Genomic DNA, 6,141 nt, shown 5'->3' on the forward strand with positions numbered 1-6,141 from the left:
AAATATGAAATACTGCTCTCAAGGTTTTGGTTTCTTGCTGTATTAGGAAGGCAAGTGCCTAGAGGGACTTCAGGGACAGGAGGGCTCTGATGTTTGGAGTGATGTGTGAAAAAGGATCTCCCTTTTCTGAGCTTTGGAGGATTGGGGTAATCCTTGAAAAACAGGAGGTTGATAATTTTTTTATGGGAGGAAAGAGTCCAGGTACCACTGGTGGTCCCAGCCCTTGAGAAGGACACAGGTCAGGAGATCCTCTGTCCCTGTTGGAGGGCTGAAAACTTGGAGCTTTCTGAATTTAGGGGTGCCAACCCTCTAGAAAACACTCAAGTACTTACACTCAAGTAAGCACCTCGTTTACTTGAGCTGAGACCTTGGAAAAGGCTTCAAAAATTGAGTGATAGCACTGAAACTGTGCGTGTGTGTGGTTTGGATAGGATTGTGTGATCTCATGGGGTGAAAAAACTTAGATTTGGGGTTTTAGTATATGCGAATATATGGGAACTAAGATGGAGAATTTTGGGTGTGGGCTAGATGTCCTTTTTTGCACCTTTTTCTTCCTTTTTCACAAATCTGGGGGGTTTTCTCTAATTGGGTGAAAGATGTCTGCATTGGGGCTTTTGGGTGATCATAATTGGGTTAGAAGCATAGAAAATATAGATGTCACCTGTTTGCTGGGTAATTTTTGATAATTTTTTATTATTATTGGGTAATTGGGACTTAAATAGCCTTGAACGGGCACCATTTTTGGGCACTTTCTCCCCTTGTTAGGGAGAGCTCACATCTTGTGAGTCTGTAATAGATAAGGATAATAAACTTCAGAGGGAGGCTTCAAAAACAACATCTCCTGAGTTTTATTCACCCTGACCTTGGAGCAAGACAGAGCCTGGCATTCCAGCACCTCCCCTCCTCATTGCTGAGGGATGCTCTGCGTTACCCAGGTGTGGCAAACACAGGGCTGGGCTGAGCTCACCTCTCAGTTTCATTGAATTTGATTTAATCTGGGGTTGGCTGAAGACCTGCACATCGGCCCACCAAAAACTCCCTCTGCTGTAAGATGTTTGATGGATCATTTTTGACCTGCCAAAATCTCGAGAAATGCTGGGCCCCATTTTGGTACCCCCAGGTGTCTGCCATCCACAGGGGGTGTGTGGGAGAGCAGTGGCGTGGACAGAACGGGTTTGGAAGGCAGCAAAAGGCAGTGGGAATGCTTCAGGCAGCGCAGGAGGAAAAGTATTTGTATTAATATTCATATTTATTGGCCTTTTTCTGGTGTGGGCAGGTGTGGCTGTCCCTGTGGGTACAGATCACTGTCAGGTGCCCTGCCTGGGAAGGAAAGCAGCTGCAGGAGAAGTGAGGAATTCCTACCCATGCTGGTGTTGTGATGGTCCTGGGGAGTGCTGCTGGGTGGATTTATGGATTTATGGGTGGTTGTCTGCTCCCTGTCCTTCTCTCACCTCTGCAGCCCTCTCTGGGCCACGCAGCAGCACTGAATGTGGTCCCTGTGTCCCATCCATCGAGGTCAGAGCTGGGGCTGGACCTGCAACAAATAATCTCCCCAGAGGGTGAATACTGCTCTGACAAGGGATTTGACACAGCAAACTGAGTTGAGTCCCAGCCAGAGCCAGAAATCTTCGTATTCTGATATTTAAATGTGACATCTTCAGGAGACCATATAATCCCTTTTTACATAATGTGTGTGTGTATTTCCCACCACTGCAGCAGAAAAGCCTTTGCTGTACAAGTGAACACCTGGGCAGCTGCTGCATGGGCAGGTTTCAGCCCAAAAAAGTGATGTTAGGCACAGGTGCAGGTTCAGAGAGCATCCTTGGGCTTCTTGTTGTTGGCCACCTGAAGGAAAATGTGTTTTTTATCCCAAGAGCTGCAACCTGACAGCTGGACAAGATCTAACTTGTGTTACAGCCTCTTGTCCACCAGTGTGTTTTGTAAAACATCTTGGTCTCCACTTACCTGTTCACACATTTGCATCACATTGTCTGGTGCAAGAAAACATTTCTTGTGTTTCAGCCTGATTCACATATCAGCAATTGTGTTTGGTTTGTGTGGCCAAGTGCTTTAGGATTGCAGTGCAGTCTGGAGATTTTCCTATTTTGGCTGTTGATTTAATCATAGATGGGTAATAACAAGCCTGGTCCCAGGGAATCAGCCCCAGTAGCTGCCTGCTCCCTCCAAGAATCTCAGAATTCCAGAATCACAGAGGCTGGAAAATCCCTCCCAGCCCATGGAGTCCCAGCTGTGCCCAGTTCTTCCAGCCCCTCCATTCCCCATGTGAGGGCCCAGAGATGCCCCCAGGATTTGAGGTGGTCCCTCAGCACAGGGTTCAGTCCCTTCCCCTCTCCTGCTGCCACCCCACTCCTGACACTCCTCTCCTCCCTGTGTTCCCATCAGTGGGGAAGGTGTTTGCAGTGCCGTTGTTTTCTGTCTCCACTGACATTCCAGACCCAGCCGCTCAGGGAGGGGGATTGGTCACTTTGCCTTGCTCTCCCTCTCCGTATCTCACACGTGAGTTCATTAAAATTATGAACGTGTTGTGAAATGAAAATAAATACAATTCCGGCTTATCCGGCGCAAAACTAGCTTAGCCATGCCAAGATAGGGTCTGTCTGCATCTGTTAATTACACCCTGACAGGCCTCGGCTTGACACTCCTGAGACATCACAGGGTTCTCCGAGATCCCTTGATAGAAACCTTTTCCCCCAAAGTGCAGGAGCAAGGGGCAGGAGGATTTTTGTTTGTTCTTTAGCACAAACAAAATTGTTGTTGGGTTTGTCAGCCACTGGGTGAGTTACACCTGACCAGGGCACTGTTTTCTGTGTGAGACAAGTCACAGAACCTCATGCAACCCAGAGTCCTAACTCTGAGGGGAGTTTTCATTGCAGAAACTCTGGGAAATAATATTACAATTACTGCTTTTTTGCTGTTTTGATTTTTTAAATGCTGTAGAGAGTCCAACAAGTGTTAAACCTTCTGTAAGAGACACATATGGGAGAAGAGTTGCAAAGCACAAGCCAATGTTGGATAACTAAAGCCCAGAGAGAGAACAGATGTTTTACCACCTGCCCACTCTTTCCTACCAGAAGATAATTCAGATTTGGATGCTCCACACTGGATGAGTTTTTTTTTCTTTTTTTCTTTACTTTTTTTTTTTGTTTTAAACTGACTTACCATCTCCTTATACTTAAAGTGCAAGTGGAGGGGGTGAAAAAAAGACATTAGTATTATACCTTCAGTTTGCACACTTACAGAAAAATGTTAAAATGAAGTTTGGGTCTCCTGGGGTTAATAATGTATGGTTAGTGCAGGGTTGTTATGAAAAGAACATAGTTACAGCGAGAGCATATGGCCAAATAAAAGAAGGAATCCAGCCTTTTGGAGATGCTGTTCTCATGGAGAGGGAAAGGCAAGGCTGACTGCAGCATGGAAATGCTGCAAGCTGCTCCTTTTCCTCACAGAATATTAGGGTTCTGCTTCAGTTGTGGTTTTTGGTGGGGTGCAGTATTTCAGTCAGAGGTTTAGGGAGAGACCTGAGGGATGTGCAAGTGCAACACAAAATCCCTGATCACTAAAGGGTTGAGGAGCAACTTAGGCTGGGGTGAAATCATGCAAGTGTGCCTGCTCTGGGAGGGCAGGAGGTGATGGAGATGGTTCCAGGGGGATTCTTCTCTGTTCCTGGTGGAACAGAGCTCAGGAGGGTGGCAGGAAAGCCAGACACAGAGAGACTGAATGAGGGATGTGATGAATTTACCGGGGCGCGATCTGTTTGTGCCGATCTGAGGGAACGAGCAAAATTAAATTTAAATTTCCACAGACTCACAGGATGATCCAGGTGGGAAGGGACCCTAGAGGTCACCTGGTCCAGCCCCTTGGCGTGGTCAGGGACACCTTCCTGCCTGGCTCAGGACAGCCCACCCCTGCCTCACAGGGCTGTGGAATTCTCCCACTCCCAAACCACCAGAGGAGAGTTTGCTTCACTGGCAGAGATGAGCGGGAGGAGGCAGCTTTTGGGAGAATTCCACTGACCTGAAAACTTGTAGCTTTCCCTAAAAGTGCTGGCAGGGCAAATAGAGCATTTAGATTCTGCGAAAATCCTTCCTTGCAGCACCAAGAATATTAATTAATTTTGTGGGGTTGGTGCGGGGGGAGTGTGTGGGATGGGGGAAAGTGTCCTTGGATTTCCAGGGTGAGTCACCACACTTCCCAATATCACTGTGTGGACAACTTTATTTCCTCAAACGAGCCCAGAGCAGATGCCCTGACTGCTGCTGACTGTTCAAGGACTTCCTAAAGACAAATTCTAACTCTGGCTTCACAAAACAAGCCCAGACACTCACAGAGTAGGGATCTCCTATTTCAATGCCTTCAATAATTTAAAGTCTTAGTGGCGCAGCAGTAGTCTGGAAATACTGAAAAATGCATGTAAGGAAACCAAACATGGAACTAATCCTGATTTTATTGAATTTTTTTGGGGGGTTAGGGTTTTTTTCAGCTTGATTTAGATCAGTTTTGAGACATACTTAAGACAGTTGTGTGGGAGAGCATGTAAGTTGTTGCCCTTTTAGTCAATTCTGCTTTTCACTTGCAGAGACCAGAGATTAATTTAGAGATGCCTGCAGTTAATATGTGGAAATTCAAATCACTGATAAGATAGAGCTGATCCCTGCCTTTCCAACTAATAAAAATAGTGGGTTTTTAAAAAAATTTGATCCTCCCCAAACACCTTCTCAGCAACAGGTACCTGAATTCAAAGCAACTTATTTTTTGGGTTATTAGGCTGATAGATGACAGATATCTTGGACATTGGAGAAGATGCTGCCCTGCAGTCAAACAGGGAAATTATTTTATTTCTCCTTCCAGCTACTGGGTTCATTATTAATGGGAAATAACTCCTTTCTGAGCTGTGTTTACTATAGCTGCTCACAGGACATGAATTAGTTGGTTAGAACTTGCTAAAAACTTCTTCTATGAAACACAGAGATGTGGTGACATCATAGCATTGCAGAAACTCAAATTTAATTTTTGCCAAGTCATTTGTCTTCCCAAAAAAAAAAAAAAAAAAAAAAAAAAAAAAAAATCCCAGAAAGTCCAGGAAAAGCTGGAAGCAGAAAAAAAAATGGAAATCCAAGCATTACTTCAGATTATTTTGGGGATTTCCATTTAGACAGAATTTTTGTTCCACATTTCCTTTAAGTTAAGAGTCTCAATCCAAAGCAAAGTCATTTTTTAGGAATGAGAACATATTGCTTAATCCCAAAGTAATTTTTGAGTTGACTACAAATGCCAGATTTTGGGTCAGCCTGAAATGAAGATTTTGTTGTCATTGTTTTTGTTGTTGTTTTGTTTTAAATTTTCAATTTGTCCTTTATTTTATTTGTTGCAAACCATCAGTTAAAACCCAAAGATCTGCTCTCTCTTCAGCCCTGGTGGCAGGTGGGAAGTGCCACTGGAGGTGCTGGGATTTACCCAAATGGAGCAGTGAGGAAAAGTTGATTTTTCCATTTTTCCCCATCCTCCCCAGCCACCCTGACTCTTCTGCCCTTGGGGACTTCTGAATGTATTTAGGAAAGGTAAAGCACAAAAACTGCTGCATAGGTGAGGTCATTTTTGAGGAGGAGTTGCCTTAAAAACTTACGTCTTTCACCTCCAGCTTTAGTAAGTTTTTTCACAATAAAATTTTACTTTTTAATTTTTATACTTGAATCAAGTATTTTTGGGGGTTTTTTTGTTTGTTTGTTTGTTTATTTTTGTTTTGTTTTAAAATATACTGAGGTATAACTTGCATTGACTAACACCAACTGAGGGATGTGCCATGCTTGCTGCACCGGGTAAAATGTGACCTGCCTGGGCACTTCTTGGTGGCAAAACATCAGATTTTTGGTACTTGACCTCTGTCTGTGTGGCCAGTTTGGCTTAGCAAGGACTCCTTTGGGACACCCCTTTTCACACCTTTCTTCAACTGAGCAGAGCTATAGAACTGTTGCTGGCACTAGCCATACCTTTTCTACTGGAGAAAAAATAAGTCATCATGAAAATTAAAAAAAAAAAAAATTAATTCCAATGCTACCATAAAATCCAGAGGCATTTTGGTTAACCTTGTTAGTTAGCTGGGTTTGCTTGGAGTTCCTTGGG

The sequence above is a fragment of the Onychostruthus taczanowskii genome, unplaced genomic scaffold (genome assembly GCF_017590055.1).
Source record: "Onychostruthus taczanowskii isolate IOZ18803 unplaced genomic scaffold, ASM1759005v1 scaffold92, whole genome shotgun sequence".
NCBI classification, from domain to species: Eukaryota; Metazoa; Chordata; class Aves; order Passeriformes; family Passeridae; genus Onychostruthus; species Onychostruthus taczanowskii.